Source organism: Canis aureus, chromosome 6, assembly GCF_053574225.1.
Source record: "Canis aureus isolate CA01 chromosome 6, VMU_Caureus_v.1.0, whole genome shotgun sequence".
NCBI classification, from domain to species: domain Eukaryota; kingdom Metazoa; phylum Chordata; class Mammalia; order Carnivora; family Canidae; genus Canis; species Canis aureus.
The window spans coordinates 47,241,788-47,254,097 of record NC_135616.1 but is presented as its reverse complement, the minus strand read 5'-3'; the positions used below and the strand labels follow the sequence as shown (position 1 = coordinate 47,254,097).

Below are 12,310 nucleotides of genomic sequence, written 5' to 3'. Positions count from 1 at the left end.
TGATATCATAGTAAGTAACTTATTTATCTTAGTTTGAATGCAACAGTACGCTTGCCAAATCAGGACTCAGGAAGAATATTTGAGTTCTAACCCCAGGGCTAAATTTTACTTGTAGAATCTTATTTGCTTAGTTCGGTGTAAGGCAGGGTATGTGCCGGCACCCACAGGGAGGGAGCACCAGCTGTGCCCATAGCTTCCCAAATCTGTGTGCAGTGACTTCAGGTTGGTGACTCAACATCAGCAATGCTGGCAGTATTTACATCATGGAAACACCAGGACCCCCAGCCCCTACCTCCTCCCTCCAAGAGCTGGCTGCCTAACATTCACCTAACATTCACTACTGCAAGGAGAAGAGATGAATGTGTCTCATTTTCTTATCTCATTATAATACCTATTTCATCAAAATACTAGTTCATGTTTTCATAGACGAAGCCGAAAACTAGCATGTTATTTATCTGTTTAAAAGATTTGTTCCTGATGAAAATGAATAAGAGGGGTGCCTGGATGGTTCAGTCAGTTGAGGGTTCGACTCTTGATTTCCACTGAAGTCATGATCTCAGGATCTTGAGATTGGGCCCTGTGTGAGGCGTATGCTCAGCAGGGAGTCTGCTTGAGATTCTCTCTCCCTCTGTCTCTCCCCACCACCCCCCAGCTCACTCACATGTGTTCTCTCTCTGTCTCTCTCTCTCTCTCTCTCTCTCTGTCTCCAAAATAAGAAAAAAATAATGAACAAAAGAACAGATACTTTCTGGGATATCATCCTGTTGATGAGAATATTAAGTAGCTACAGCAAGCATTTAACTTACCTGTCCTTGTGCAGAGGAGCCCACAGAAGACAGGAGGAGATGCAACCATTGCAACCAGGGTCCCCTTTGCCTCCTGAGAGCTGGTGTGAGGCACCATACATGGACTCCCACCACCATGTGTACACGACGTGCTTTTCTCAAGACCCTGTGTCACTTGGTTGCCCATTTATCTCCGTACTATTTTCACCTTGGTTTTGATCACTTTCATTTTCCTGGAAAATAAACTCAGAGAGTCACAGACACCCCACTCTTCTGTTAGCACATAATACATTTACAGTCTTCAGCAATGCCCCTGGACTCCAGTCTTATAGCTTTCTTTAATGAAAATCTGATGGTCTTTGGAAATAAGACAAAAAACCCAAACCTTCACAGAGAATGGCAGAAAATTGATCAATCAGAATTCACTAGTGCCTTAAGAATTCTCTGAAAAAACAAACAAACAAACAAAGACCACACACAATTGTATTTGGCTTCCAAGAGTTAAGCACATTGCCTTTGGAGGGAGACATTAAGAAGGCTGAGGGCAGGTGATAGTGCAGTGACCACAGGGGACCCACACTTGAGATTTATCAGTAAAGGTCAATCTGACACACATATGCTTTGTCTGAAGCTCCATGAGCAGCTCTCCTCCCTGTAAATCCCACTGGAAACAAGGGCAAGCTGTGTGTCTGCACAGTCGCCTCCCAAAGCACATCTGCAGCTCAGTCATCATTAGTCACTATAGTGGGTACTTTGGGACTTGTTTTATGTGTGAGAACAAAAGGATTGTTGTTGTTGTTGTTGTTTTTCAATTTTGCAAAGCTGAGCTTTGAAAATCAAGGACAGGGAAATAGCTCCTTCTATTCTCTCCTTTATATAAACCCTGTTTCTCTCCTTTATTTCCTCATTTGTGCACTCATGTGTGACACTTAGCATATGCCATCTTTTCTGTAGATGCGGGTGTGTGTCTGGTCTGGTGTGTGTGTATGTGAGTGTGTGTGTGTGTGTGAGGGGTGGGCGGCTGTGTCATATTCATTTTATATCCCAGCCACACTGGCATAGAATTCTGGTCCATGCTCAGAAACAGTGCTAATTTAGCCCTCTTTTCACCTTTTTTTAAAAAGAAGCCTTTACCCATCTATTATTAATTTGACAAATATATTAAGCACATGTAATTAGAGTAAGGTCTATGTACACATTGAATTTAAAAAATTATTTTGGGTTATCAGAAAGGGAGACAGAACGTAAAGACTGCTAACTCTGGGAAACGAACTAGGGGTGGTAGAAGGGGAGGAGGGCGGGGGGTGGGAGTGAATGGGTGACGGGCACTGGGTGTTATTCTGTATGTTAGTAAATTGAACACCAATAAAAAAAATTTAAAAAAAATAAAAAAAAATAAAAAAAAATAAAAAATTATTTTGGGATCCCTGGGTGGCGCAGCGGTTTAGCCCCTGCCTTTGGCCTAGGGCGCGATCCTGGAGACCCAGGATCGAATCCCACATCGGGCTCCCAGTGCATGGAGCCTGCTTCTCCCTCTGCCTATGTCTCTGCCTCTCTCTCTCTCTCTCTGTGTGTGACTATCATAAATAAATAATAAAAAAAATTATTTCATAATAGGTCTTCTGACTGGCAATTTTTAGGTTTTGAAAGAGACTTTATTAGTTAGCTTATTATACCAATATATAGTTTATTATTGTCTTAAGCTCCTAGCACTCTGCTTGGCATATGGTTGAGTCTCAACAGATATTCATATTTTTCTATTCCTCTAATGGACTCAAATTATCTAGTTGTTTGTTCTCTGACTGGAGATATTCTCTGGGCCACCTTAGTGGCATGCAACCACAAGCAAACTGAGCAGAAGCCCAAGCACATACATCCTACCCAGACTGCCAGCACCACCTTACCACCACCTGTTCATGGCTTGTACAGCTCCAGTGTAAAGGCAGAGTGATGCCAATGTTGGCTTGTGGCTCTGGGGTCCCACAATCTTGTCTGCACCTGAGCTTTGTCATTAATTTGTTTTACTTTAAAAAAAAAGATTTATGTATTTATTTTAGAGAGGGGGCAGAAGGAGAGAGAGAGAGAATCTCAAGCAGATTCTCTGCTGGGTGTTGAACCTACACAGGGCTTGATCTCACAACTCTGAGATCACAACCTGAGCTGAAACCAAAAGTCAGATGCTTAACAGACTGAGCCACCCAGGTGCCCCAACTTGTTTCACTTTCAACAAGTTACTAACCTGCCTCGGTTTCATTTTCCTCATCCATAAAATGAGAATAACTAAAAGATTGCCTGCTGAGATGCAAAGAGATGATGTAAGTAAAAGCCCTCTCAAATCCTCAAAAATGGTAATTGTTGTTAGTATTGTCTTTAGAAAGTTTCTCTGAGCAGCCAGCTCACAGAGGATGGCCTGTGTCCCTGTCCCCTGACCTGGGTGCTCCAGAGGAATAATGGATGGATGCACAATGAGGATGTTAGAGGGTGGAGAAGGCCCTGTGATATTGAAAAATGAAGCAGGTCACTCCATACTGTTTACACAGAGTTTTATTCAGGGTGACCTCCTGAATGGGGATCAGGTGGATGGTGATCCAGGTGCTACACAGCTATCCTCTGCAAAGTCCCAACCTCAGTTCATTCTAGATTTTATAGAGTGAGGGAAGCTGTAGAAGTCATTGTGGTAAGGTCAAAGGGTTTAACATTTAATAGACCTCCTGTCACCACCTCTGTGCCAGAGGGCTGCAAGGGGAAGAAAACATATTATCTCTACTAATTGTCTAAACAGCTTTAGGGAGGATCGAAACAAGCCTTCCCACATTCTGGTTAGAGCATATATTACCTCCAGGAGGCATAGAGCACACAGTCCTGAAGGAGGTCATTACATATACCAGAACAAATGGAAGCCAAAGATGGAGTCAGTGTGGTCAGCACTCCTACAGGGATCCACTAGAAAATCTAGGGCATTCAAGATTTGAATTCAAAATCTTTCTCATGTTCATGTGTTGTTTCCCCTTTGCTGGTTTCCAGAGGACCCTCTGCCTAACCAGGGTGCAAGCCTAAAAGAGCACTTGGCTCCAGGGGTCCCAAAGAGACCAGGTTGGGCCACTCACCTCTGACAAAATCCAAAGGCACAGACAGTGGTGGTGAAACAGGAAAGGAATTTATTTCAGTGAGGCCAACACCTGGAAGACAGCAGACTAGTATTTCAAAGACTGTCTCCAAAGTGCTAAACACACTTTTAGGTTTATATAAGGAAAATGTGGAACCAAAGTGGGTGGGTACATGGAGGCGGGCAGTAAAGGTCAAGTTGATCATCATCTTGAGGCCAATCAAGTGGGGTCTTGCTGGCTTCAGGCAGTCCCTAGTTCCTGAGGGGGTCATTTTGGTTCCCATCAGGGGATGCTTTGCCCACTGGGTCTCTTACCTGAGATAAGCTGGAAAAGAAGAACTTAATCACTTAGAAGGCACACATTGAGGTCAAAATGGAGGTAGTTGATGCTCTTTTTCATTTGCCTTAGAATCTACTCCCTTTTCTGTCCTGTAAACCCCTCCCCATGTCCCCCCTACACACATCCAGGTCACTCCACCTAGTTCTGTTCTGTTCTCATAGTTCTACGGGGTCTGCCATCTTTCCATGAAAAATCTTTATCTACCTCTGACACTCTGCAAATTGTATCTGCCATTCCCTCAGCTACGCTCTAGTAACTAAATCTCCTGGGTGAGTCTGGAGGCATAGGTGGATTGCAAAGGTATGGCTTTAATGCGCAATCATAACTCATTAGCTTTCTCCCTTAAAAATGGGTAGAAGGCACAGGGAGATGGTCCAGAAATTTTCACATTCAAATATGGACTTTTTTGCGTGGCAGGGGAGGCAGTAAATCCCTAACACTGAAAATATTCTAGCAGAGACTAAGAAATCACATGGTATGCATGTTTAAATATTGGTAGGAGGTATCAATGAGATGACTGAACCCAAAATACCATGATTCTATTAAAATTTCTTCCTATTTTGCCATTATGATGATCATAATACTTTAAAGCTCAAAAAGTTTAGACAAAAGTGGGACATTCTGTCACACACACACACACACACACACACACACTTCATCCACACTTGAAATTTCTTTGGTAGATTGAATAAGAGTGCAATAAAAAATTAAAAAATAATAAAAAAATAAAAAACCGAGAAATCAAGACCTTCCAATTTTATTTTCCAAAAGCACACTCAAGGACAACCTGGGCAAAGTTAAAGATTAACTCAGTCCCTCATTTAGTTAATCGTCTTATTGTGGAAAAAAAAATTTCTGTCACTTCCTTTGGAGAGTGAGCAGAGCATTTGTTAATCAAAATCTGCTTTGTGTGTTCCTCCCACGTAAGTCCATTGCTGTAGGCTAACTTGATTTGAATGACAAGAGTCTGTCCAGCTTCTGAATGAACCCAGCAAACTGGAACACACTTACCTGGGAGAAAAAAGAAATAGCAATATTGAGAGTCTATTTGGAATCAGACTGGCCTGGGAAAAGTGTAGATAGTTTATTACTATGTCAATTTCAAACCCCTCTTTCATTTGACACTTGAATCTTTATTCCCAGGGCTTCTTAGGTCTTCTACAATTTTCATGCAAAATATGATTCAGCAGGATTCATTGCATACTTGCTAGGTACAGGCAGTACGATAGGCCCTGGGGAAAGAGAGAAATCAGGAATAGAAAGTTGAATAAGACATGGTTCCTGCCTAAAGGAACTTAAAATCTACTGGGAGAGGAAGTAATGGCTAATACTGTCAGTTAGATTATTGAGTTATTTTATTGATTTAACATACTTTAACTAAGACGGGTGAGGAAAGAACTATTGAAGAGAAAATTGCCTAAGGAAAGAATGACATAAAAATGCTAAGGATCATCGTGGTTAAGGCACTGAGATTCAAAGTGATTCATTGTCTTTTGCTGTTTCTACACTTTCTTGAACAAGATTATAATTTTTCATCATGAATGAAAATACATATACATTCAAAACTTCTTCTAGAGTATTTTCTTGCTCCCTAAAAACATAGCTGTCATGCCTTTAGTATAAGAATTTGCTGTGAGTCAAGCAAAGGGAAGAAAAGGAGATAGACAAACTACAGAGAACAAACTGATGGTTACCAGATGGGAGTTAGGTAGGGAAATGGGGGAAATAGGGGTTGGGGATTACAGAGTACATTTATCATGATGAAAAGAAAGGTAAAGAAAAATAAAATAAAATGATAAAAAAATGTGCTTTCTGGGAGAAGGAAATATGAAGTTAAAATCAACATCAATACAAATAGAATTTATAAAAATGGTGGCCTTCATATGGTTTTGTAGGTATACATAGTGCATACCAACATGCATATCTAGATGCATGCAAAATACACATACTCATTTCACATACACGCATGTATGCATATACATACATAGATGTACTTGCATATGTTCATGGCCAACTCCAGAATGTTCAAGAGCTAACAATGGGTGTTTTGGTTTCTGTTCCTTGGCTCTTGTATTATTCTCATGATTGGAAAGACAGAAGGTGATGGATTCTTACCCTCTACTTTTAATCCCGGCAGCTGTGGTGGACAGTAAAAGAACACTTGACCAGTGAGCCTTAGCTCTGAGTTTAGATCCTGACTCTTACTCATTACTTCTTCATCACTTGGAATATAGATGTTTCTCAGCCCCTGCTTGATTATTCTCCATGAGATGAAGGGGTCAGTCAGATTCTTGCTGATACCAGTAGGTTACTGATTAATAACTCAAGTGAGGGGGATTCCTGGGTGGCTCAGTGGTTGAGCATCTGCCTTCGGCCCAGGGCAGGATCCTGGAGTCCCAGGATCGAGTCCCAGGATCAAGTCCCACATCGGCCTCCCTGCATGGGGCCTGCTTCTCTCTCTGCCTATGTCTCTGCCTCTCTCTCTCTCTCTGTGTGTCTCTCATCAATAAATAAATGAAATCTTTAAAAAAAATTAAAAAAAAATAACTCAAGTGAGGGAAGGAAAGAAAACATTAACAAGAAGCACGTTGACCTCTCTTGACATTAGAGACAGTCTTTGGAAATCTAGTTCATCCCTTTTGCAAGCCTGTTGTACATGAAGATTCTGAGACCCAGATATTTGAACTCTACACACTGTGCTTGTTCACCAATTCCTGACTCTCCATTACCCATTAACATCCTCCACCTGCTTTGTGGGGGGGTACATATCTATGGCACAGTTACACCAAAAATTGGCTAGAGACAAATAATAACTGCTAAAAAGGTCTCTCATGGGCAAATTTCTTACTTCCATGATTTTATTTGATACTCATGAGAATCCTCCCAGTTAGCTATTATTCTCTTGATTTTACAGATGTGGAAACAAGGTTCAGAGAACCAAGTATCACACTCAAGGAGGGCTGGTTCATGAGTAAAAAATCAGTGTATCAATCTGACACTGCTGCATTCTAGAAGAACCAAGGCCGACTGACCACACAGACAAAACATGATGCCAGAATTGGCTGGTTTTATGGCTCAGGGAGGATTCTGTGGTAGTTTGATTTGATTTTCCCTCTTCCCAAGACTTGACTTGAAGGCCAGGAGGCAAATCTATAGCTGTAGCAGCTTTGGCCGTGCTTCTCAGTATAAAGAGAGGAAGGAAGGAAGCTGAGAGGAAGGGGATGCCTCCCCTTTCCTCTTGCAAAATTGTAGCCTTTGGATAACTAGAACAAAAATTCAAGTTATTGGATATAGACCTTTGCATAAAGTGAAGAAAGTCCACTTTGAGAGGTATATTCCACCATATACTTAAATTCTTTTCTCTGCTCCAAGACCTCCAAATACAAGTCTCCTGACTTCCATACACCCTGGTCCTTTTTTCCACTTGCGTGAGAACGTACTGAGATCAAGGTTGCTGTGAATGTCAAAATAAAACCTTAACTGATATAAAATGACTTTGAAAATTTAAGAATAGAGGAGAACATAGGAGAATGGGATTTGAGGAATTTTTTTTAAAAGAGATAAGTACCTAACATGGGCTTATGAAGTGTTGGGTCCTGTCACCTGCCCTCTCTCAGTGTTTTTTTTTTTTTTTTTAAATTTTTATTTATTTATGATAGTCACAGAGAGAGAGAGAGAGAGGGGCAGAGACACAGGCAGAGGGAGAAGCAGGTTCCATGCACCGGGAGCCCGATGTGGGATTCGATCTTGGGTCTCCAGGATCGCGCCCTGGGCCAAAGGCAGGCGCCAAACCGCTGCGCCACCCAGGGATCCCCCTCTCTCAGTGTTAAGGGAGGGCTGCTGTAAGTGTAGAGGCAAAGGCTGCCTCAAGCTCCATAGGGAAGTTCAGTGTGGGGGAGCCACAGGGATTCTGCACTAAATGTTGTCCCCCCACCTCCACACTTAGGGGGAGAGTGGGGTTGGGTCAGCAGAGGCTGTATCTCCAGTTACTGATCATCCTTAGATAATGGGCTGGGATTCTCTGCCTAATCCTTTAGTTGGTACTCATGCCATGAGCAATAGATCCCCAAAAAGCACAAGGGTCACCTACTCCAGATGACTGCATTATCATTTAGGTCATAATGTACTGACATCAGGGTCTCTCTTCCTGCTAATCAGATCATTTAGGTACTCGAGCTGACTCAGGGCCTGCAGAAAAGAACATTTCTGGAATATGACGCATTGGAGATAGACATAGGGGACTGAGAATGAAAACCACATCCCAGAGCTATAAAAATGACAGACTGTTTACCTTATATGGAGTATCTCTAGGTTTATTTCCCTTAAAATGAATTTGTTAGCCTATAAATTAAAATGACCAATGGAGGCAATTTTTTTTTCTTCTCTTATCTTTCTACCCCTTCTTGGATGTATTGGTGGAAATAATGAGATTAGCCAGGTCCTGAATGTCATAGTCAAAAATTTACAACCTTGTCCACCACTTTGATCATTTTTGATCATTTCCTTTATCCCACAGAAGAGAACCTAGGCCTCATTATCTTACCAGTGGACAACAAGGAGACATAAATAAACTTCATTTCCCTTCTCATCAATTCAATATTGGTAAATGCAAGTTTCACTCCAAACCAAGGAGTTAATAGTCAATAAATACAATTTGTAGAAATAATCATAGTGAAAGACTATAAAAACATTAACCTTTCAAGTTTAATTTTTAGTATGAATAAAACTATATATCTTGACTCAAAATATCATATTTGGGCTATAATTTTTCTTTAACTTGCAAATGCATCAGATATATATATTTAAAGACTAAAAAGTAAAGCAGACACCTATATAACCACTGTCTGTGTTACCAAACAGAGCACTGCCCCCTAGTATTCAGCAACCAGACTGACAACCTTCCTTCTCCAGCCCCCAAGGCAGCCATGACTCTGACTTCTGTGATCATTTCCCTGCTTTCCCTTGTCCTTTTATGGCCTACCTATGTACTCTTAGACATACATTGAGTTTTTCTGATTTGTGAATTTATCTATTTCTTCCTTCAATATGTGCTCATATGTCTTGCTATATAGTCTCTTCATTTGTACTCCATAATACCCATTGTACAAGTGTGTCACAGTTTCTTTACTCAATCCTCTGTACTAGACCTTTGCTTCTTTTTCCTTTTGCATTTGCAGAATATGGCAAAAGAAAACACAGAAAGATAAACCAGAAAGTAATGAGATTATTTACCCAGGGGTGCAGGTGAAAAAAGCAGACTTTACTTACTACATATTTTTCAACATATTCTTTGGCTTTGACCTATATTAATATGTTATATATTCAAGAAATAAAAATGATTTTTAAAAATGCTAAAATTTCATGTCAGCAGAAACAGATGAACCAACCATTTCAAATTTTAATACTTAGAAGAAAAGATTAATACAAATAACTTGTAAACCAGTATTCTGACTGTATGTTTACTGATGGTATATATATATATTTTTAAAGATTTTATTTATTTATTCATGAGAGACAGAGAGAGAGAGAGAGGCAGAGACACAGGCAGAGAGAGAAGCAGGCTCCATGCAGGGAGCCCGACGCGGACCCGATCCCGGGTCTACCAGGATCAGCCCTGGGCTGAAGGTGGCACTAAACCATTGAGCCACCGGGGCTGCCCTGATGGTATATTCTAAGGACAAAAAGAACTACAATAGAATACTCACTGGTGTTTTGAGTGACATTGCATTGAATATACCCACTTAAGGAGATGTCTTTAAAATATGTCTTCCTATATAAAACCATGACATTTTAATTTATTTATGACTTCCAATAAAGTGTTATAATTTTATCTTTATGTGAGGCACTTGTGGGTTTTTTTTTTAAACTTTTATTTATTCATCAGAAAGAGAGAGAGAGAGAGAAAGGGAGAGAGAGAGTGAGCATGGGGGGGGGGGAGGTAGGCAGAGGGAGAGGGAGAGAGAATCTTAAACAGACTCCAAGCTAAGCAAGGAGCCCGGTGTGGAGTGTGGGGTTCAATCTCACAATCCTGAGATCATGACCTGAGCAGAAACCAAGAGTTGGTCACTTAACCAACTGAGTCACCCAGGCCTCCATGGCACATGTATTATGAGAATTATAGTGGCTACTTCTTGTCTTTTACATTACATAAATAGTATCTTTCCATTTGCTATTTATTACTACTATGTAGAAATGTAGTGATTTTTGTTTGCCAAATTTTCTTAACTATAAAACTTATTTGGATATTATTTGGGATTTTTTGATGATAATCATATTTCTGATTTTTATGCCTTTTTTTTCCTTTATCAACTGTGTATGTGCTAGAACTTACAGTATAGAGTACAATGCTGGTAAGTGATAGTGGACACTCTAGTGTGGTCCTTGATTTAAATGGAAATGCTATCAATATTACACCATTAAACATAATGCCTTCTGTGTTCTTATTTTATCTACCCTTTATCACATTAAGGAATTTCCTTCTTGTTCATAATGTTACAGAGTATTTTTAACTCATAAGAAGATGTTGAATAATCTCTAGCAATCTTTCTGCATTTATTATGACTCTTTTTTCCCTTTATTTAGATAATGTGGTAATTTAGGTAAATTAATGAATTATTATTAACAAACTTTACATTATTCCAAATCAAAAATCATTACATTATGTATTTTATATGTTGCTGGATTTGGTATGCTAATTTATTATGATTTTTTTAATATGATCTGTAATTTATCTTTTCCATGTTTGTTCCGATTTGGTTTTGGTATTGAAATTAGTCCAGCCTTATTAAATGAGTTGGGGAATGATTTCCTCTTTTTCTGGATTGTTCTCTGGAAGACTTTTTGCAAGATTAGAACTACATCTTTTTATCATGGACCTCATTGGTAAAGTCATATAGTGATTGTTATTTTGGGGAGGTGAGTAATTTTTGACTACTAATTCAGTTTCTTTAAAGATTATAGAATTTATAAGGTTTCTTCTCCTTTTTGTGTCAGGTTTATATTTTTCTAAGATCTATCCATTTCTCTTTAATGTACTGGCATACAATTGTTCATAGTATCCTCTTCCATCTTTTTATTGTCTGCAATTTCTATATCACCTTTCACTCCAAATACAGTTAATTTGTGGATCCTCTTATTCTTTTTTTTTTTTTTAAGGATTTTTATTTGTTTATTTGAGAGGGAGAGAGAGAAAGAGAGAGAGAGCATGTGAGAGCATGAGGGAGGGGCAGAAGAAGAAGGAGAAGCAGGGAGCTCGATGCAGGGCTCAATCCCAGGATACTGAGATCATAACCTGAGCTGAAGGCAGACACTTAACCAATTGGGCCATACAGGCCCCCTGGATCCTCTCTTATTCTTGACTAGAGTCAAGACTAGACTAGAGTCTAGTCTCTAGTCAGAGACTAGAGTCACTGATCTTCCTATAGTTGTTTCAAAGAATCAACTTTTAACTTTGTTTTATTCACTAATTTTAATTTTATTTTCTATTTTATTATTTTCTGCATTTATTTTCTTTTTACAATTTATTTTGATTTATTTTGCTATTTTTCCCTCTTTGAGTCAAATGTTTATCTCATTACTTTTTATCTTTCCTTCCTTTATGTTGTAAGCACTTAAGGCCATGGATTTTTTTAATACTGCTTTACCTGCAGCCTACACAAATTGAGAATAGTATTTTCATTATTGTTCATATTTTTAAAAATATTTTATTTATTCATTTTTATAAAGAGACAGAGACAGAAGGGAGGAGTAGATGGGGAGGGAGAGGGACAAGCAGACTCTAAGCTCAGCATGGAGCCCAAGGCTGGCTCAATCCCATGATCTTGAGATCATGACCCCAGCAAATATCAAGAGTTCAGCACTTAACAGATTGGGCCACCTAGGCACTGCATTATCGTTCACTTTTATTTTATTTTTTTTAAAGATTTTTATTTATTTATTCATGAGAGACACACACAGAGAGAGAGAGAGAGAGAGAGGGAGAGATACAGGCAGAGGGAGAAGCAGGCTCCATGCAGGGATCCTGACATGGGACTCGATCCAGGGTCTCCAGGATCAGGGCCCGGGCTGAAGGCAGGGCTA

At 39.7% G+C, this 12,310-nt stretch overlaps 1 long non-coding RNA gene across 1 annotated transcript in view; it reads right to left on the bottom strand.

Annotated features, from left to right (window-relative positions):
- Positions 1-5,300: 5,300 nt before the first annotated feature.
- LOC144316034 (uncharacterized) overlaps positions 5,301-12,310 on the bottom strand; it is a 28,060-nt gene continuing 21,050 nt past the window's right edge. Inside the window, exon 4 of the long non-coding RNA XR_013381807.1 lies at positions 5,301-5,463. This is a non-coding gene — a long non-coding RNA (uncharacterized LOC144316034). The remainder of the gene's footprint in view (positions 5,464-12,310) is intronic.